This window comes from Syngnathoides biaculeatus, chromosome 16, assembly GCF_019802595.1.
Source record: "Syngnathoides biaculeatus isolate LvHL_M chromosome 16, ASM1980259v1, whole genome shotgun sequence".
In the NCBI taxonomy this organism is placed as follows: Eukaryota; Metazoa; Chordata; class Actinopteri; order Syngnathiformes; family Syngnathidae; genus Syngnathoides; species Syngnathoides biaculeatus.
The window spans coordinates 9,620,028-9,643,228 of record NC_084655.1 but is presented as its reverse complement, the minus strand read 5'-3'; the positions used below and the strand labels follow the sequence as shown (position 1 = coordinate 9,643,228).

Sequence of the window (23,201 nt, the reverse complement as noted above, 5' to 3'; positions counted from 1 at the left end):
AGCACTGTTGATTTGTAAATTCTCAGGGTAGCATCGTTCTGTCAAACAGCATTACCAAAAGATGCACCACCGAAACCAGTCAGTCATGTCATAGAAAGAATGCTGACCGCAATTGTTTTCATTGGAACAAGAGATCAATCATAAAGGTCTATCCAAAACACTCCAGTTACAGGCTCCCTTTTAAATGGGGGGCAGATGATTAATTCTATAAATTACAAAGCAATCATGTGGTGTCTGCATTGTTCAGTCAACGAGAAGAGCCCAGAGATGAGGAAAGACAATCCAAAGCTGCTTCACCATGACAACGCACTTGCTCACAATGCCCTGAGCATCTGACAGTTCCTAGGTGAGAAGAACATTGTCATACTCCTACCCTGACTTGATTAATTGTGTTTTTTTTCCTCTTTCCCATGCTAAAGAAGTTTGTCAAGGGTTCTGTTTTGAAGACATGGACATCATCAAGGGAGGCACGGTGGCTCAGCTGGAAAGCGTTGGCCTCACAGTTCTGAGGACATGGGTTCAACCCCAGCCCTCCCTGTGTGGAGTTTGCATGTTCTCCCCGTGCCTGCGTGGATTTTCTCTGGGCACTCTGGTTTCCTCCCACATCCCAAAAACATGCAACATTGATTGGACACTCAAAATTGCCCTTAGGTGTGATTGTGAGCGGGCTGTTTGTCTCCATGTACCCTGCGATTGGCTGGCAACCAGTTCAGGGTGTACCCTGACTCCTGGTTGTTGACAGCTGGGATAGGCTCCAGACCTCCCCGCCACCCTTGTGACGATAAGCAGCAAAGAAGATGGATGGATGGAGGTCGCAGTGGTGATGTAGATGTGAATGATCCAGAAAGAGTCTTTGCTGGAGTGCAAAAAGGTATAAAAGAGAAAGATAGGGAAAGGGAAGTTTGTTAGACTCCAAGAAGATTAATTTGAAGGAGCAAAACAGTAGTTTGGGACTAAACTATAACTTTTGTGCGATAAGTCCTGGGACTTTTCGGACACACCACCTTCCTGTATCCATTTTATTGTCCTCTTTTTGCAAACGGTCTTTCTCTCTTCAAATATTCCGTTTTGCTCCCATCTGCCCCATCCATATCTCATTTTCTCTTTCTCCACTCTCCAACCAGTGTGAGACTTGCCATTGTCATAATTCTGTTACGGTTGTCTTCACTTCATCTCTCTCCTTATGTTAAGGTGTTACAATGACTGCACTCTCCCTCAAATGTCCACAGTATTCATTCAGCTGAGGCAAGAGCCCTCTGCTGCGTAATTGACCCCTGCGTAATTGACCCTGCTAAGACCTGGACAGTGTAGAGTTGGACAAATTCAAGGCTAAGTCTGTGAAACTGATTTGTCTGACTTATATGTAAAGGCCAAAACGTATTCTCACGATTCACCATCCTACAGACAAGAGATAAGAAATTCAAGGTGGAATCATGAAGCCAGAAAAAATACTCGATAGGTGGTTAACAACCCCCATGCAGTTCCTTGCATACTGAGAGGGGTCAGGGAAACAGTGAAATAAAAAATACTTATGTTGGTCAATGAAATAGAGTGTTCTTGAGCAAAAATCTGACTGCAGCGTAGACAGTGTATTCAGGTAGGTTTCTATAAACCCCAATTGCAATGAAGTTGGGACATTGTGTAAAATGAAAATAAAAGAATACAATGTTTTCCAAATCCTTTCCAACCTACAGTCAACTGAATACTCTACAAATACAAGACATTTAACATTCAAATTGACAAACTGTTATTGTCTTTTTCAAATATTTACTGACTTTCAAGTTGATGCCTGCAATATTTAAAAAAAGAAGCTGGAAGAGAGGTATCAAAACATGGGGAAAGTTGTGGAATGCTGAAAAAAACAGTTTGGGACATTCCACAGGTGAACAGGTTAATTGGAATAAGGTGAGTGTCATAATTGTGCATAAAAGGAGCATCCTGGAAAGACTCAGTTGTTCACGAGCAAGGATGGGACGATTTTCCCCACTTTGTGAAGAACTGCTTGAACAAATAATTCAACAGTTTAAGAACATTTCTCAATGTGTATGAATTGCAAGGAATTTAGGGATTCCATCACCCACAGTCCATAATATCATTGACAATATTCTGAGAATCTGGAGCCATCAAAACACAAACAGCTAAATTGCATAATTATGTAAAGGTTATTGCCATGTCAACTCGGGAATACTTCAGGAAACTATTGTCAGTTAACAAAGCTTGTTGCTACCACTAGTCTTTAACACTCTCCCACAGGAAGCAAAAGTCACATAACACCGAGAAACACTGGCAGCTTTTCTGGAACCAAGTTCATCTGAGATGGACTGACGCAAAGTGGAAAAGTGTGCTGTGCTCTAACAAGCCCACAATCGCTTTGTTTTTAGAAATTATGGACGTCCTCCGGCCCAAAGAGGAAATGTACCATCACCAATGCTCAAAATCTAGCATCCAAGATTGGTTGGGAGTGTGTGAGTGCTCATTGCATCGGTAACTTGCACATCTGTTAAGACACCATGAATGCTCAAAGGTACAGGCTTTAGAGCAACATATGCTGCCATCCAAGCAATGTCTTTGTCAGGGATATCCGTGCTTATTTCAGCAAGACAATGCCAAGCAATATTCTGTATGTTTTACAACAAGAGTGGCTTCGTAGTAAAAGAATGTGAGAACAATTCTTCATTAAGCAAAATTGAGTAAGAATTCCAGTTATTTAATCGTCTGAATAAAGAAAGGTGACAATTTTGAAACCCCAATTTTATTGCTTGGGTTCAAAATCATGAAGAAGCAAAAATAGTCACAAAACCCAGGTAACTAAATAATCAGGGATTTATTTTTTACAAGTCCGACTTAAGAACTAATTTTTATTTAAGTTTATACTTTAAGACCTGCCTCTCCTTATTTGTGTACGCTATATGTAACACAACGGAAATATTTAGTCTTTATTATTTATTTATGTGTACACAGCACTTTCATCAAATGTTTCATTTGAACTTGGGCAAGTTGTTTACCCTGCCTTAATCCTAAAGTAGGCTAATTTTGGCTTCAATTTTCAAGATATTGGTTCTCACATAACAAACAACACAGACCAAGACAGTACAGCAGCTGAACAGGCAGACACTGAATAATAAAATTCCTCCATTTGGGGCAGGATCTAATCCCCTGATTTGGAGAGAGCACTCTTTATTTTCTACCAACTGAGTAGCATGGTCTCAAATTTGGAGGAGCTGATTTTCAGCCCGACCGATTCACATTTGGGTACAAAGTACTCTAGTGAGAGTTGAAAATTCTGGCTTTTTTTCATGATCCATCAGGGCATTTTTGAACCCAAGAGAAACATATCATCTGCAAAAAGCAGAGATGAAATATGGAAGTCAACAAACGGGACTCACTCAAAATGACGGCTGCACCAAGGAATTATGTGATAATACATCTGCTCGACCAATAAACAACCAGCAGTGGAGTAAGTCACTCATATTGTATCATGTTTGCAACCTTGAAAGACCGACTGTCCAGATCCTGCATGTAGTACCTTGTTGGTAAACGTTGTAGTGAGTTGTCTCTTTAGCCGGCAATGTTTGTGACCTCAGCAGTATGATCTGGGTCATAGTAAAAAGTGAACACTGCTACAGACAATGGTAAGTGACAGGTTCTCTCCACTGATGTATTCTTTGATGATTGCTGTTGCAACGCATCTTACTGATTAAACTGCATGTGCATAAATTCCCAAACACAATTGGGTGGCTTGACTGTAGCCACAGTCCCCAGACAGACAGTGAATGACTCATCTAATGGCCAAATTATACGTGCCCTTGTACCTATGTGTACCACATTCACACAGACGCACGCATGCACACACAAACACACACTCACTACAAGGTAATGGGATTTAATCCCACCTTAGTTTGTCCCCGGTGTACTTTTTCCAACAGAAAAACTGGGTCACTTAGTCATGTATGTGTCCACATAGAATAGACAAACACCATAGAGTCGTCTTGCCCTTCCCCTTTTGGCATGTTCTAAGCACAATAGGATTTCTGAGTGGGAGAGACCCCTCCCCATCTTTTCATCCCAAGCCAAAACTCTTATTGGTCGATGCAGTTTCCTATACATCACAGCATTTCCAAGCCACAGGTGGTGCAGGAGACTGTGTTGCTATGGCAACTGGAATAGAGGACAAGAATAAGTTGTGGTGCTATAATGTGAGGAGACTATCAATGATGGAGTATCTTATATGTGAATGACAGACGGTGGTCACAAAACCTTTTGTGCCTTACATTCTAACAAAAATGCTCTCTTTCCTAATACATAATATGTCATATTAGTCAATAGAATTCTGTTTTCCGAACAACGCTGTCCTTACAAAACATAGGCTATGTTCTCATTGTGGGTCAATTCTGATTTATTTGCCCGATGTGACCCATCTGATTTTTTTTCACATGAATGAATGAACGGTAAAATTATGATTCTTTCAAATGTGATGCAGGACATGGATATAAATCAGATATTTATCTGATTTGAGTGTGGTATAGACGCTCAAGTCGCTTTTATCTGACCTATAAGTCATCAACAGGCAAAAACAGCTGATTGTTCAGCAAAATAGACACGTGCAACAGGCAATGATGAGGAAAGGGACAGAACAGTCAGGTTAGGGCTGGGCAATTACAGTGCGTACGAAAAATACTCAGACCCCCTTATATTTTTCAAAAAGTTATATTGCAGCCATTTGCTGACATCATTTAAGTTCGATTTTCCCTTCCCTCCCTTCGATGTACACACAGTATCCTGTACAAAAAAAAAAAAAGAGTTTCAGAAGTTTTTGCAGATTTATTAAAGTAAAACTGAAATATCGCACAGCCAAGTATATTGAGACCCTTTGCTCCATATTTAGTAGAAACACCATTGTGAGCTCAAACAGAGATGAGTCTTTTTGGGAATTATACAAGTTCTTCACACCTGGAATAAGGATCCTCTGCCATTCCTCCTTGCAGATCCTCTCCAGTTCTGTCAGGTTAGACGGCGACCAGTTCTGGGTGTAGTCCACCTATCGTTCAAAGTTATCTGGGATAGGCTTCAATGCTCCCGCAACACTTGTGAGGATAATCAGCTTGAAAATGGATGGATAGCTGGCGAACGTTTGTGGACAGCCATTTTTAGGTCTCTCAAGAGATGCTCAATTGGGTTTAAGTCAGAGCACTGGTTGGGCTATTCAAGACCAGTCACAGAGTTGTTCTGAAGGCACAACTTTGTTATTTTAGCTGTGTGCTTGGGGTCATTGTCTTGATGGAAGGTGAACCTTTGCCCCACTTTGAGGTCGTGAGCACCCTGGAGAAGGTTTTCATCCAGGATATTGCTGCACTTCGCCACATTGATTTTTCCTTTGATTTTAATCATTATTTCTGTCCCTGGAACTGGAAAAACACCCCCACAGCATAATGGTGCCTTCACCATGCTTCACTGTGGTTCACACATACCTCTTACATTAGGCCACAAAGTTGAATCTTGGTCTATTTAGATGATAGATTCTTATTTCTCACCATCTTGGAGTTCTGCAGCTGTTTTTTAGCATCTCCATGTGGACTTTCATGAATCATACACTGAGGAGAGACTTCCATCAGGCTACTCAGCCATAAAGCCTCGAAAGTGGAGGGCTGCATTGATGGTTGACTTGCTAGAACTTTCTCACATTTCCAAACTCCATCTCTGGAGCTCAGTCACAGTCATCAGCGGCCTCTCTCACTAAGGCTCTTCTCCCCCGATTGCTCAGTTTGACGGGACAGTCAGTGGTGGGAAGTGTTCTGGTCCCCACAAACGTCATCCATGTAAGAATTATGGAGGCCACTGTGCTCTTAGGAACCTTAAGTGCAGCAGCAATTTTTTTGTAACCGTAGCCATATTTGTGCCTTGCCACAATTTTGTCTCCGAGGTCTTCAGGCAGTTCCTTTGACATTATGATTCTCATTTACCCTGACATGCACTGTGAGCTGTAACGTCTGATATACTGGTGTGTGACTTCCCTTAACAAGGCCAGTCAGTATAATTAAACACAGTTGGACTCTGATGAATGTGTTGAACCATCTCAACGATGATCCGAAGATAAAATGTACAACACCCAAGTTAAATATGAGTATCACAGCAAATGCTCTGAATACCCATGGCTGTTTGATATTTCTTTTTTTTTAAATAAATATGCAAACATTTCACAATAGTTTTTTTTTCTCTCAATATGGGGTGCTGTGTGAACTTTAATGAGCGGGGAAAAAGAAAAATGATTGTAGCAAAATGAAAAATTTAAGGGGGTCTGAATACTTTCCATACCCAATATATATGCTCTAGATCAAATACTGTGAAAAGATTCTTGATGATCAACTGTTTTCATATTTCCTCGCTCTAACATGGCAGGAATGTACATGACAACAGCCACTCAGAATCTCCCTTTTCCTGCTCCAATTCGTGTTGCCAGTAATGAGACTAAAGAGTAATGCACCTTATCAGCTGGCGCAATCGAAACTCCGAGAGCAACTCATCCTTCGTCACACGGAGTACGCCGCGTTTTGGGAGGCAGCCATCCAGTCTGTGGGTTTCAAACTCCGGTCATTCGGTAGCGTCTCCAAAGTGACGCTGAGCAATGCTATTAACTAGCTGATGTCCAAGTTATGTCTGTGCCCTCAAAAATCAGCAACATTGTGTTTATTCATTTGTTCAAGTACCAATATCACCTAAGTGATTTTGTGTTTTACCTTGCGTTTATAGCTGTAGTCATGGACATAAAATGTTTTGGGGCATTGCGTCTTATATGTAAAGAGTTTTTCTGTGTTTTTTGATATTTTGGAACATCCATCCATCCATTTTCTTTTGCTGCTTATCCTCACGAGGATCTCGGGGAGTGCTGAAGCCTATCCCAGCTGTCAACGGGCAGGAGGCAGGGGACACTCTGAACTGGTTGCCAGCCAATCGCAGGGCACATCGAGACAGACAACAGTTGCAATCACAATCACACCTAGGGGCAATTTAGAGTGTCCAATTCATGTTGCATGTTTTTGGGATGTGGGAGGAAACCGGACTGCCCGGAGAAAACCCACACAGGCAGTGGGAACACATTCAAACTCTACACAGGCAGGTCCGGGATTAAACCCGGGACCTCAGAACTGTGAGGCCAATGCTTTACCAACTGAGCCACCGTGCCACCTATTTTGGAACATAGATGATGAAATCCCTAAATTCTTTCCAATTATACGTTGACAAATGTTATTCTTAAACTCCTGGACTATTTGCTCTCAGAAAGAAGTGCTTGTGAACAATTTAGCCTTTCTGGGATGCTCCTTTTATGCCCAATTATGACACTCATTTCCAATTACCTCGTTCACCTGTGGAAAGCTCCAAACAGCTATTTTTTTTTAGCAAGTCTTTTGTTCCTCCTGTTCCAGCTTCTGCGAACATATCGCACATGAGCATTAAAAACCATGCCTTTAGTGTACTGATTAAGGATTTGATTTAGTGTACAGGATTTGCAAATCATTTACTTCTGTTTTTTGGGGGGTTTTTGGCACAACATTCCAACTTCAGTAGAATTTCCTACCCTGTGTCAGTTGAACCATAAATGCCAGTTTGTGGCATGCATAAACAAATAATGTAAAGAACTGCTCATAAAATAAATATTTATATCCACAACATTACAATAAATCATGTTTATTGTCTGTGGAGCAAGTTTGTCGGAAAGAATAACTAATGAAGTAGAAAAATTTGAAAAAAATCAAAACTCACCATTGCATTCCTTTTCTTTTGTCTTAAGGCATCTTCTCTTAAGTTCTTTCGTGGTACATGGGATGATCTTCTCACGCTTAACTTGCCAATTAATTTAGTGCTTTGAGTTCTATTTTCCAAGAAGTCTGCATTCTTCGTGTCCTCCTCAGCATTTCTCTGGAGGCTTCATTGGATGAGAGGAAGTGCAAATGGAATGAAACTTCACCTTTTCTGCAGGCCTTTTAGACAATAGCTTATCTGCGCTTCTACATAAACGTTGAGACTTATATGCAATGGGACTAGTTGAGAAGGAAATGGAGATCAGCGATCATCGAGTCCAAAACCATTCAAAGGAGGACTCCTTGGCCACAGTTGCTACACCCCAGTCCCTAAGCCAAATGAACAATGCTGAAATAGTTGGTACATTGGGTAATTTGAAGCACCAGGGTTCTGGTTGATGTTGCTAGTTCCCTTCTGTTTCTTTGAGTCTGTAGACAATTTATCGACTGAGGTATATTATTGGACAGGTGAGGCTCCGGCAAGTGTACAGCAGCCCCTCGACAGCAAAATGTTTTTCTTCACTAAACACTAACTTGGGCTTCAAGCAAGTACAATTTTAGATGATGGGCAGATCCAAGTATGAGGTCCAGTCATTGCTAGCTGAAACAACTGCAGCAAGCAGAGTTTGAGAGGCAATCCAGGTTGTCCCGGTAACAGCAGTAAGAGGTCGCAGGTGTGGATTTGCTGTGTTCTGGTCACTGAGTTGGCTGTTTTAATGGAAGAGGTAGGTAATTGAAGAGTATCCCCGAGGTATTCATATAAATGTTGCACGAAGAAAAAATATAGGAACTAATATTATAGATAGTATTTTTGATGCTTTTGTATTTCTACAAGAGGTATAGAGCAGATGTTTCTTCTTATCCGATGGAGGAGAGGATGGTAGGAGATGAATCTGTCAAAACATTTTTTAAATCTCGTATCATGTAAAAAATAATGCTGGTGATTTTGACTGCAAAGAATAGTGTCAGCCTGAGCACCACCAAAGGAAGTCAGTGTGCACCAATTCTTTCTTCAAAAAAGCCTGGTGGTCCAAGTTACTACTGGATGGCCTGATGTTGTCCTAACTTTTACAGGGAGGATTCTTCAGTCGGTCAACCTACAATAAAGACAAACCAGAGACATATTGGAATATGAGCACACTGGGGAAAAAAATTGATTTTAGAATTACAAAGACCACTTTTGCAATGAAAACCAATATTTTCCAAAAACAAAGGACTGTTTGTAACTAAGGAAATCAAGTTAACTACATTTGTACATTTATACATTGTCTCCATTTATTGTGAGTTGGATGTTGTGTTTGCTAGTTAAAGTTGTTGCATGTTAAGTATCTTTAGGTATGAGGGGCTTGAGGGAGAGTGATCAATGCAAGTGAAAACTAGCAGGCAAATAAGTCATTATATTCTTATTTTCTGCCTTGTGTCATTGTTGGGACACTCACATTCTGCTGTTCCAATCAAAAACAGTATTAGTAATTTATTTTTGTAGACCATCGCACGATTCGTCACTTTAACCTGCTCCCTTTTGCACAACTGTCATTGCACTGGTCTATTACATGAACTGCGAACGGGTAAATGGACCGTACAAGCTTTACACAATGTGGGACATTAACACACTTATCTCATACATGTTTTAAACAAAGAAGACTTTACATCTTGCACGCCTTTTATAAGGAATAGTTTCCATAAATAGAAATGTCTCTTGTTCTTCCTGCTTTGTTGTTCTTTGTTTCTGTATGTCGTACCAGGGCAGCACCGTCTGGTGGAGAAAAATTCCTTGGGTGTTTTTTTTTTTTTTTTTTTTTTTTAAACACACTTCTCCAAATAAAGCTGATTCTGACTTATATCATGGTGTAGAGCAACTGAAAGACAGCCATCAATAAAGTGAAGCATGAGTCTCGGGAGGAGTGAACGCAATAAACTCGCTATTTTCTGACTGATTATTGAGAGCTTTACCAACTAAATACGCAGTCCAATTCAAGGTGCTCAATCAAAAATCTGTTGCCTCAAATCATTTGAAGTAGCTCAGGAATTAATTTGAAATGTTTACGTGACATACAAAAGGTATGCCCCCCTCCCCCTCTCATCGAGTTGTGGCGTTCCCTTTACAATTGTGAAGTGCAATTTACTTTTGTACAGACAAAGCGACATACATAAAATGTCGATACATCCTTGTAAAAAGCCAGGTTGTCATATGTGAACAACTTTAATGGACCTCATTTACTTGCCACTTTCATTCTTTTCAAGAATAATGTGGAATTCAACCAAGCATTTTTTCTTAAGAATCAATGCACAAACATACATGTACGCAAGAAGGTAGCAAGGTGGAGCAACTGAATCAGAATCAGCCTTATTGGCCAAGTGTGTAACAACACACAAGGAATTTGCCTCTGACAGTCAGGGCCACCCTGGTACGACATTTAGAACAAACAAAGTAACAAGAAAAAAAGAACAAGAGGCATTCTGTTAATAGGAACGATTCCTTATAAGAGACACAGATATGCAAGATGCAGAGTCTTCTGCATCTGGTTAGAGTGTTGGCCCAACAGTTCTGAGGACCTGGGTTCAAATTCCAGCCCACCTGTATGGAGTTTGCATGTTCTACCCGTGCCTGTGTGGGTTTCCTCCGGGCACTCCAGTTTCCTCCCACATTCCAAAAGTATGCTTTAATTGGAGACACTTAATTGCACCTAGGTGTGATTGTGAGGGTGACTATTGTCTGTCTTCATGTGCACTGTATTTGTCTGGCAACCAGTTCGGGGTGTAACCTGCCTCCTGCCCGTTGACAAAATAGGATAGACTCCAGAACTCCCGCGACCGAGAGGATAAGCAGCTCAGAAAATTGATGGATGAATGTCAATAAGTATAGGCACATTTATTCAAAAGTATTTCAGGTGCTAGTTACACTCTATGTGTAACGACGTACATTTTTATAATTTTAGTTTTTCATCACAAAAAACATTTTAGAGAGCTGTATTAATATGTAGTATATAATATATAGTTTAATATTGAGATTGGATATTAGACTTTGGTGACTAATTGAAGACCAAAACACCACAACACATTGTGACTAATCGGTTCAATTTCTTTTCTCCCCAAGAGAGGTTGCCTATTATTTTTTTAGTATTATTATATGCTACCATACCTATAGTAGCCCACTACAAGCATGAGCACACTAGTGATTACCAATCCACCCATCCATTTTCTGCACCGCTTACCTCTTTATGTAAAAAAAATATAAATAAAAAAATGAAAAAAGCTAACAGCCATTTTGCTCATTCATACATCATTACACGTATATCACTTCAAATACTGTAGTGGCCTGACACTGCATCCCTCTGCAATAAAGGTCTGTGTGAGACAATGGTTATAGTTAGCAAACAAGATTCTGGGTGGATCTTTTTTTTTTTTTTTTTTTTTTTTAGTCCCAGTAGAACTTTGAGGGAGAAATTCTTTGTTTTACTTATTTTAGCCAAGTTATTCTATTTATTTTAAGTCCTAAATTGCAGTTGTACTTTATCACATCATTGCTTTGTTGTCATTACTTGACAAGACATAGTGCGTTATGACGCTCGCCACCTTTGTGATGGGAGCGAGTGGATGACGGATGTTGAAAGACTGCTTTTCGGGGTGCTCACAGAGTGGCCAGGTGTTTGGGTGGTCCAGCTGGATCCAGGCAGCATTTTATAGAGCGGCTTAAGGAGTTTACGAAATTCGGTGCGTCCCGGATGTTGCACACAGCCCGGGAAGATTTCTTCACTCCTGCCATGCCTTGCCTTGCCTGCATGCAGTAACAAAACTGTTCCATTGTCATGTAGTTCCACGTCTGACACTTCACCTCCCATGGTGCATCTGGTCACGCCTTAATATTAGCTCACATTCTCCAGCGCTTTCACACTCTGCTCCCCTTGTTTCTGTTGTCCCTGAAACTCTAATTAGACCAATGCTGCCTTAATTCTGGCTGGCCAGCAGCTCAAGGCCCAAATTTCAGCTTTGCGGGAAGCTTTAAGGCTCCTTTTCCGACGCTCCACCTGATCATGGCATCTATGCCGGCTCTGTGACTGCTCATGCATCAAGTAGCAGCTAGGCCAGTAACCTGTTCTTGTCCCAACTGGGCAGCCAGAGGTACTGCGGACTGTCATGATCTTTTTCTTAAGCTTTAGGTTTTTAGGACTTTAGTCTGGTTCAGAAAAAAAAAAATCAGTTTAGGCATTTTTTGGGGTTAATTATCTGGAGTTCTGTGCTTCCCTGTCTATACCTTCTTTACTGGCATTTCACTTTGTGTTTGTAGCAATACCTGTTCTTGTCAGCCCTGCTCAACTCATACCAGCCAATTACGTCTCTCCAACCTTTCCTGGCACGCCTTGTCTTGTCAGTCTGTTTGTATTTAGCTCACAGTTTACTCAGTTTCTCCAATCTTCATCTTATGTTGCATGTCCTGTTATTTATGATTTGTCTGTCCTCCAGTGTTTATTTTGGATGTTATACCTAGGGGTGTCCTGATCTGATCTTTGATATCAGAAATAAGTCTGATGTCATAATAATAAAAAAAAAACAAAAACAAGAATGGATATTCGGACTGGATCTCAAATCTCACTTACACTTACAAGCAGTCCTTCCCATGCTCAGCTCCAGCACTTACTGTATATCCAGCAGTGCTTGACCAGCATGTAGAGCCCGAATGATCACAACAATATGATCTTTTTTTTTGTTTACAAAAAAGGCAAGCTAACATTGAATCAAAATCACCATTGACAAGCTCACAAACATTATCGTTGAACTTGCTGCACTCATCTCTGAAAATAAAGAATATTGCTACACAAAGGCTGAACAAACACATGCAAACACAACAATAAATAATAAAAATACTGGATCATGAATTTTTCTACTTTGTTATTACAAGTGTGTATCTCACTGCCTGCAGTACATTGGCCTTCAGAGGCCAAAACATCCACAGCAGGAACAGCGATCATAATAATAAAAGCACACGGAGAAAAAGCTAAACACTTCAAACATCGCTACATGAGTCCCATTGCTATGTATGATATTGTCATTAACACCAAGAGCCAGCTGCATTAGGAAGTTCAAAAGTGTGTTGTCCAGACATGTAGAAAGCAAAGGCTGTTCTCATCTTGAAAAAAATATATATAAAAAGGAATTGAACTAAAATATCATTTTTACGTATTACTGTATTTATTGAGGTTATGTTTCATGCTTTTCTAAATGTATTTTTTATTGAATCTACTGAAATCTACAAAATGCTAGTATAAGTTAACTGGTGGTTATTCCATTCCATTTTCCAAGACGTTTAACCACACACGGGTCACGGGAGTACTGGAGCCTATTTGAATTGAGCCCACGCTGCCTGGATCGAAGTCAGGCATATGTACCACTACAGTACACCATCAGTGACACCAGTGGGTATACTGCAATTTAAATAATGGTTTTTAATTATTGGTGTTATTGAAGTTATTTTTCAAGATTTTTTAATAGAAATGATTTTTGTTTTATTCAACCGCAGTATATTCTCATTTTTAAAGTCAATTAATGTAACCCACCAATCCATCGATTTTCTGAGCTGCTTATACTCACAAGGGTCACAGAAGAACTATACCGTGTCCCAGCTATTAGTTAATAAATTGGTCAGTTTTTGCCATACCTCACTGATTAAGGGTCTCTTTGAGGAATACAACTTCATAAAGCCTTTTGTAACATTCTATACAACAAAATAAGTCAAGCATATATGATTATTGCTGGTATCGGATCGAACCGGTATTGGTATTAGCTAAAATATTTGGAAAATGTTCCATAAGTGGTCCCGACTGCCAAAGGCACCTTGTCTGTACCATTTTCTTGACATGCTTTGGTACATATTGATTGTATGTTTTACAAACTTGGCCATATAACCTGATTCTGATTCTGATGCAAATTCATCTCGGAAGAGTCAACAGTTGTACGGAAAGCTGGAACGCAGTTTAAAGAAAGAATTGCTATACAACAATCTAATGTTCTTATCTTAACACAAATTTTAAGGGGCCCAAAATATTTCCCGGTTAAGGGGCACAATAGATGTACGCTTGACAGTACTACCCATGTGATAAATCATTGGACCCTCAATGGTCCAAATTTAGCACCTTTATCCTGACAGTGTAGTTATATTCCAGGTTTTTTGGGTCTTTTCTCAATATTTATTTTCATCCTGCTACATGGTACATTTTAAAATAAATACTTTTAGATAGTGTAGTCCCTGCTTCCCTGTTCTTGTGTCTGCCTATCTTTACTGCCTACACTTCACCACGAGAAACCATACCATGACACTAATGGCACACATTTAAAGTAATAAAGTGACTAAATTATCTGAAACTAATGTAGCCTATTCCACAATATATCCAATAAATTGACAAAAGTTCACTATTACACCCACCTAGGAAAACTGCAGTTCCCGTGGTTGAGCTGGGTGTGGTTTTTCCAAGTAGGGTGTGGAGTGAATACTTCACTGACACCCATTAGAATAGATAATTTGCAACTGTAAAAGTCAGCCAACACACATATACCTCTCAATTCATTGGCAGCATATCAAGAAATAAGTTAAAATGACAGATTGCAAAAGATTGTGGCAAAAACATTCAATTGAGCATTGATGAGAAGTTTGATTCTTACTTACGGCAGAACTGTGCATCAACTGAGAATTTGTGATGTGGATGCCAGCCTGCGCTGTCGATAGACTAATATGTGATTGATTGTACATTTGTAAGGTTTAGAAACAATCAAAGGTGAACTGTTTTAGCAGTGTGGTTTTATAACACTTGGAGGTTATGCTGCACAGTTGGCTTATCACTAGGTTTTATGGATAGGCGGGGTTAACCTCCAGAAAATGTACAAGATGTGAGCACAAATGTTCACAAGTAGCCAGCAAACTGACAAATGGCTTTTTAATGTGTTTGGACATATTTAAAATAATAGAATACTGGGTAAAGGTTTTTAGTCATTATTAGATTATTTCCAGTCTCACTTCAGACTCAGTGACTGCTTTTTTTTTTTTTTTAAACTGGCACAATATTAAACGGTGGGTTAAGGGGTAGGGGCAGGGTTCAAGCTTCGAGGGCAACATGTGGGGGTGTTTGTGTTTTGTGGTCTCAGTATATTGAAGATTATTATGACAGTTATTAGTCTGTTTTTTATATGGTTTGTGAAATATTTTTGTCACCCAATGCTCTTGTACATTGTAAATGTTTAAATGTCCTTGTAGTATTTTATGTTTTTAAAGACCTTTCAAAAAACTAAGAACCACAAAGGCTACAAGAACATGCCTAAAGTGTATTTAAATAGGTATTTCTATATACTGGATTTAATTTATTGCAGAGGTGAACAGAAATGTAACCACTGCAAAAGACAGGGAATAAGTGCATACAAATAATCAGTTAATGAGTGGATAAACAATTTATTATCATTTAAATAAGTATTTCATGAACACTAGCTCTAAAGTTATTGATACTATACACACAAAAGGAATGTAAGGACTTTATTTTGGTTAGGAAATTAATTTTGTAATAATAAATGCTTAGCATTTTGGATGATATCTCTCTCTCTCTCTCTCTATATATATATATATATATATATAATTAACAGCAGGAGAAAATAAAAAAGTGCATTGTACAGTAATAATTGTCAGACGCAAAAAGCATGACAAATTAGACTGAAATTACAAAGTACTTACCCTTTGTGGAAAGTGAACGAAAGCACATTACTTGAGTTCATGTGGATGTGAAAAGCCAAGTGACTGAGTTTGCCGAGGTTGGCTGCTGCGCTTAGCTGTGCTTTTGTCAGCAGCGGCGTGCCCACAACTAGTGACAGCGCAACGGTGGATCACTCAGGTTATGTTAAGCAGGCAGCTAGCCAGCTAGCTAACGAGAAAGCCGCAGGATGATTGGCACATTAAAAGCACAGCGGAGTTACATGCTTCGTACTGTATTTGTACTGGGCGGCAAGCTCAGTGCTGCACATAAACGGGCTCCCCAATACTCATATCAATCCTAAAATTTAAAACTTTTGCAGTGAACATTTCATTAATATCTTTTGCTTATTGCCCCACGACAAAATAACTTTCCATTTTTCTTCCCCACTCATTGAAGTTTTTTTTTTTTTTTTTTAAACAACCAAATCATTCACTTAGATTTGAAGCGCCCCCACCCGAAATAAGCTTAACTAAGTCACTGGCTTTCACACTGTTCATGAAGTCTGGCTCTTGCTCAATGCACAGTCCTTGTGCCACACAATTACAGCCCAAGTGGGATCATATATAATATACATGCACACATTTTAGTGGGGTGTTGAAGCCCCCCCAGTTAAACTGGAGTAGTGACCAAACTGCCAAGCAGTATAATGACCTTGAAAAACTGTTTGAATTAAGTGGGGCATAGGTAACGGGGCCAGATCTGGCAGGCCACATCATTTTATGTGTCCCAGGAAAGCAAATCATGCGTACCTACTTCCAGAATTCTTGCTAAAGGCAGTGTAGAGGGTTACACCCTGAACTGGTCGTCAGCCAGTTGCAGGGCAGAAATAGACCAAAAAATATTCAAACTTACATTTACATGTAAGGACAATTTACAATATTTAATAAACTTAAAATGCACGTTTTTGTTATGTGGGAGGAAGTTGGAATATCTAGAGAAAACACAGGCTAGCACAGGGAGAACATGCAACTCCACACATGAAGGCCGGCCCTCAGATTACAACCCCAAACTACAGAACTTTGAGGCTTATTTGTTAAAAATTCACCTAAACTCAAAGTACCATAATAGCATTATGTCTGATACACCCTGATATTACCAGATATTTATAGTAACAGTCTAAAATTGAAAGTCACTTAAAGAACAATTATAAAAGGAAACGCGCAACAAGTTATCAGTTCTTATTACAGTGTTTGTAATGCTTTCCCAAAATAAAAAGCATAGCTGTCATATTTGTGTTTGTGTTGTGCTGTCTGTGTTGAATTTTAAAACATTCTTCTAGTGAATGTTTACAATCAGTCTGGCATTCTATAAGTAGGGAGCAATCAAATCCTCAATGATCTTAAAAAAAAAAAAAAAAAAAAAAGAAAACTTACATGCACAGTATTATACTATTCACACAGTAAATAATATTATATTCATAGCAAGTATGTTTTCAGTGGAAATTGACATTTATGGCTCATTTACTCTTGTGCCTTGGAGTGTGTGAGGCTCCAAAGTGTGAAGCTAAATAGAGTGATAGAGAAAATGTTGCTTTTTGTCATTCTTTGTGCCACTGCTTATTTTGCAATATTTGCTGTAAAACATTATTACAATAATATAGGGTGCTTAGAGTTACTGAAATTAGGGTCTGAAATAAATAATTAGACACACATGGACATGCATGGGCGCACAAAGACAAGACACACATTACAAAAGAACAGAACAGTGGATGGAACAGAGTGTTGCAGCTTTAAACGTTAAATCGATTGTGTCGTCTATAACAGTGTCCCTACCCAAACACTGGATGTCAATATAGATATGTCAATATTTGCCGAATGAAGTGACTGCATACAGACAGAAATGAGTCTAGCATGTGTCACAGCACAGCACAGACTTCTTATATCACCATCTATACAGGATGCTTATACAACCGGGCAACTTGGGGACACATGCTGTATCACATGCTCTTGAACTGCATGACATACTGTACATACAGTACATGTATATGTCAAATATATGGCAAATGACACCATGAATAAAAGGAAGCAATGTAACATACAGTAAAACAATATTGTAGCCCAGTTTGGAGTATTCGTACAGTATGTGATGTCGTAGTACCGGTACTCCACTCACATACACATACATGCATTTACAATCACGGCCCTTTTGTCACAGTACGGGTGACCTTAAAGGGCTCCAAATTGCGCCAGCAGCTGAGCGAAGACCAGAACATGGAAGGCTGTATGATCGACATTTAAGCAAGGGGGAGAGATACAAGAACAAAAGTATGACTCAATCTGAGTAAAAAATATACAAAGAAATTAACTTTTGAGGATTTCGGTTTATTGTCAGTGAAGAATGTTGTTATTCTAAATTTGCATTTGGAAACATATATATGCCAGTTTTTATGTGGTATCATGTGTTTAGTCACCAAACAATAGAAAGAATGTTTAAAATTCAATATCTAGATAAAATATATCAAAAAAGATAAATTAGGTGTGACATTCCCCATTGTGGGACTGTCAGGACTTGGATTTCTTTCGGTCTTTCATTTTCTTACAACATATGGACACCAATTAATTACTATTGAAGGAAAATTTCACATGCTATCATTTAGAATTAAAAATACCCTTATGATAAAAAAAGAGGAAAGAATTTAAGCACAAAACTATGCGTCAATTTTTCCCTTTAAAGGATCAGTTACAAAAAGTCCCATGACATATTCATGACACATTACATTTGTTTAAGCCATGTACTTAATGAAATGGGTCCTCAAAACTGTGATTCAGATGTGCTAACTAGTCATCCTCTGTGCCACTATTATTTATAAGGAATGATGATTGTCTATTGTGAATGAAAGCACAATAGAATAAATTCCCTGTGACCTTCAGTAGGATAATTATTAAAAACTTATTAAAATAAATAAATAACATGCATTGTTGAGCCTCCTGGTCGACAATATGAATATGTTTATCTTATTATATGCTATTCAATTAAATCACTATTTATTTATTTATTTTTTATGGAAAGGTACCTTGCTTAAGGGCACCTTGAAAGTACCCAGGAAGATGACGAGCATCTCTCCCACAAATACTGTATTTGCTATTTTGGAGAAGTGGAGGAGAAGAGCTCAGAGATGAGAGTGTTGAATGCAGAGGTGAAGTCCACCAACAGGTCCTCCATACATTTGAGGTGTTCTAGGATAAAGTGTAGTCTCATGTTGACTGCATCATCCACATACTTGTTTACTCAGTAGACAAACTACAGGTGGTCCACCAGGGGACCCGTGACGCTCTTGGAGCTGGTTCAAAAAGAGATGTTTCAAGGACTTCATGACCACAGATGTGAAGGCAACAAACCCAAGATTGCATGTTTTGGGGGGACTGGGATGATGGTGGAGCATTTGAAACAGGATGGTAGGCCTCACAGTTGTAGAGATGTATTTAAGATCTGTGTGAAGAATGGAGTGAGCTGGTCCATGCAGACTTTGAGACAGGATGTTGACATGAGGTCTGGGCTTGCAACTTTGTTCATCTTTTGTTGTTTGAACCCCCTTCCTCCCTGGATAAAAACCACTATCTCAAATTTGTCCATCATTCAATCAAGGCATGGCCAACCCTGGCCCAACCTGACGATGAGTTTAGTACACGGGCACTTGTCAGCTGGAGTCTGGAAGTTCAATTCAATCATGCAACAATGACGAAGACCTAGAACAATGACTGTGATGGTGGTTTTGGGGTACGTTCAGATGGAAACAAAGCTTCACTTGTCTCAGTATTATCTTGGCCTCATTCCGGATTAGCCAAGCCTACCCACTGTTAATCAATGTTTCCCTAAATGAGGCCTGAATCACACAGCAGACAAAACAATTTTGGTTGCTGTGACTACGTCTGCTTCATACACTTGGAACAGTGATGCCAATTTGATGATTTTTGCTGCAATGAAATAAAATGAATGAAAATATCTAGATTGGATCCTTCTGGAAAGTCACCTATAGAAATAATTCATATATTTGTAACATCATTTGCTGTAGAAAATACTCTATGGCTACACTACATAGACATGATATATTATTTGCTATACAATAGCATTTAGGTCAATCTTATAGCAGACTTACTTTACTTTACATAGATATCTGTCGAAGAAAACAGGTACTTAACTTCAAAAACATTTTTCATTTCATGTAAAGCTATTCAATTTAAAGGAGTACTATGATGTGAGATACTTTTTGACATGTTGTATGACCACCACAGACTTCATAACAAGGGTTGAACAGAACAGAAAAATCCACGTCAAATATTACGGCTTTATGGTCACAGATGATGGTGACTGTTGAAAAATTATTATTATTTTTAATAAATATTATAAACTATCCATTGTATAGTCTGGTTAAAACAATGGGGCAGTCTGAGATTTAAATCTTCAAACTTTAATGGTTAAAAGCAGTTGATATTCTGGCTGCAAGGGAGCAGAGATTACTAGTTCAAACATTTTTTTTGTTTATTTGACAAAGTGTTATCTTATACAACTTGGTAGACACAAACACTTACTCAATGTTACTAAAATGGAGTGCAATCTTTTGTACTAATTGGGTACCAAAATGTGTTTTCAAAAATAAAGTGCAAAGAAAAAAAAAAAAAACACCAATTTGTTCATTTTTTTAAATGTAAGGAATTACACAGTTTGTGGATCATAATTTAATGCTCCAATCTGATTCATGGTACTGCTCCTCCTGGTCTCCCCACCTTGGCTATAAGGAGCCAATATAAACCTCCTTGTATTCAGACACAACTATCAATACTACCGTTAGCACAGCAATGGTCCTTTGCATTGTTTGTTAGGAACAAATTGGGCGGACTTTCCTAATCCAAACTTTAAAAAAATGTGTAAATATTTGTTTTATGTCGAGTGAATAATAACAGAGTGGCATTAGAAAACTTGAGGCCTGTTTTTTTTTTTTTTTAATATTTGTAAAACACTGTGTCGTCATTACATTTAACAATCCACAATCTTTTTTTAAATCAATCTGTGTGATCGGCTGGCGGTTGTTGGTCCTTGCGCAGATGGAGAGATGACACCTTTTTTCATAAAACGAAAGCACAAGACCGACCTCCTTGAAAGTGTTCGATCTTCACGTCTTGTGCTATTGTTATTGCCTTCAATGGTGACTGTAGAGACTTTCTCTCAGCTGTTCTTTGTTCAATAATCCATTGTTCAAGTACGTCTTCTAACTGTGGCCACTTCGCTTTGTTCCTGCGAAAACTCTATTTCGTCTTCTTAACTCGGCGTAGTTCATATTCTTAACACCTCAACCTCAGAACCATAGAGTCACTGATGGTGAATTCTTTCACAGCTGCTCGATTACCATTTGTAACCAATCGTATAACTGATAGCCTGTAGTTTGAATTGTGTCTCAGAAGCATGTTTCTTCTCTGATGCCATTTTCGGGGGTTCTTTATACAAACAAATGTTGTTTTGCAGCATACTATTGAAAATGTACGAGGTTGTTGCAACCCTTTGCCGACCAACGTCATTTTTTAGCGAGAGCATTTTAATAGCCACTAGCCACTTACTTCTTTCGCTTAGAACCCAGGCTAAATTTTGTGCCTCCTTGACTTACAACAGTTGAGATGTTTGCATCAACATAGTTGCTGGAAACCTATTATGACTTTCCTTTTTGCCATGGCTTTATCAACCTCTTGTGGCATCCTGTTGTTTCACAAAGTTTTTCAATGGGTGAATTTGTGGATAGCAAAAAGGGAGGGACCACTACACCATATTTTCAAGAAATAAAAGTCACTGACGATGTGTCAACCTTCCAGAGGCTTTCCTTGAGGCTCTGAGTAAAAATAACAAATGTGTCTGTCTTTGCTGAGCCTAGTTTGTGACTGGTAACACACTTTCCATTCTAGACCCACCCCAGCTAGGAAGATTCACTTATTTCATCATGGCAAAAGAACAATATGTACCCTTTTCTGTAACCCCATACGTGCTTATGACAGAAATGGAGTTTCAGCGTGACAGAGGCTATTAACAGTTTTCCCCAAGAACCCATAATTTATTAATACAAAAAGTGAATAGCAAAAAAAGTTTATAGAGTCCTTTAAAGAGGTACAGTAAGTTTCTAATATTTACAACATTGTATGACTATGTACTACATACCCAAACAGATGCATATGCTGGCCTTTCTTAGATTTCATTGGAGATATTACAGCAAGTACTGTTTGGGGAGCTGCATGACACCATTAGTTAAGTCAGTCACACATTCACTCGACTCGTGTTCTTGTGATTCTGCTCTAGTACATGAACAGCTAAACCAAGAAAATGGTAAGGGAATTTAAGGACTGCATTCTTTTAAATAAACAACACCAGGTCATTTTTACACCTCACACTTGTATGGAGATGGTGTGCAAAAGATAAATTTACACAGTCTACGTGGTCATGAGCTTTCATTAGTAATGCCAATAAATTTAAAGTAGATAATAATGATATAGTGGTATTTGCCATCGCTGTATTCTGAGATTCTCCTGTATTGCTGAACCCTCTCAGGTACCACAAAGGTCCTCAATAAAATATAGTATGTGGAAATATCAGCTGCACACCTGCTCACATATACCTCATATCAGCACAGCCCTCCATGACCTTTGCTGTCTCTCAGTCAGATAGACAGTTCCTTCGTACTCCTCACTACCTGGGAGGCATTTAAAAAGTTGATGCCCTTGAGCCTCTGTAACGTCCTCTATTACGAGGCCTCCTGTTAATACCTTTCATATAACTTAAGTGAGAAAGGAACCATGATGATTCCATCATGCCTTTTACCACTGTCCTTCTCTCCCCTCTCCTGCACTTATCATTGCAACGTCCCTGATTAGTAATTATCTTGTTCACGTTCAACTTGCTCGGAATGAAAAGTCCCCGCAGCAAAACAACGATAACAGACACCAAGCCAGCCAATACGACTGTTACCCATATTTAGAAGCAGTGATGTAGCAGCCAACAAAGAAATCGGGAGGCTTTACCCCAAGTGGATCGCAACGCGGCCATATGCATTTGTCATTCTTAGAAAAGCAAGCCCTAACATTTTTTATTTGATGGAGGAGTATGACTTTTAGCTCGTTCATGAGCTACAGTATATAATTCCAGGAAGAGTGCTTCTAGGTTTGGGTTAATGGGAGAGTCCAATTTCTTGTCGTCCTTCATTTCCCCTTTCCGTTTACAGGACAAGTTCGCCAAAATAGTACTCCAAAATCACCAAGTTAGCCCCTCTCCTATTGGAGAAGCTGTCTGATATCATGGTGCCACCTCTTCAGAATAGAATATTTTTCCATGTGAGGATGTGCCAGGGTCAGCCGTCCTATGCATTGACGCAGCGCACCGCAGGATGTCAAAACTTGATGCTGCCTCTTCATCACATACACAATGGATGTGAATGTCAAAGGCAGCATGTGGCTGAGGATGAGGTCCCGGGTTTAATCCCGGACCTGCCTGTGTAGAGTTTGAATGTGTTCCCACTGCCTGTGTGGGTTTTCTCCGGGCAGTCCGGTTTCCTCCCACATCCCAAAAACATGCATTCATTGGAAACTCTAAATTGCCCCGAAGGGTGATTGTGAGTGCGACTGTTGTCTGTCTCCATGTGCCCTGTGATTGGGTGGCAACCAGTTCAGGGTGTACCCTGCCTCCTGCCTTATAACAG

General features: G+C 39.3%; 1 protein-coding gene across 3 annotated transcripts in view; it reads right to left on the bottom strand.

Moving 5' to 3' along the window:
• Nucleotides 1-23,201, bottom strand: part of LOC133514796 (thyroid hormone receptor alpha) — a 126,604-nt gene that overhangs the window by 79,118 nt on the left and 24,285 nt on the right. For all 3 annotated transcript variants that reach the window (XM_061846770.1, XM_061846767.1, XM_061846766.1), the window contains exon 3: nt 7,759-8,893. The gene's annotated coding sequence lies outside the window, so the exon portion shown is untranslated. The remainder of the gene's footprint in view (nt 1-7,758; nt 8,894-23,201) is intronic.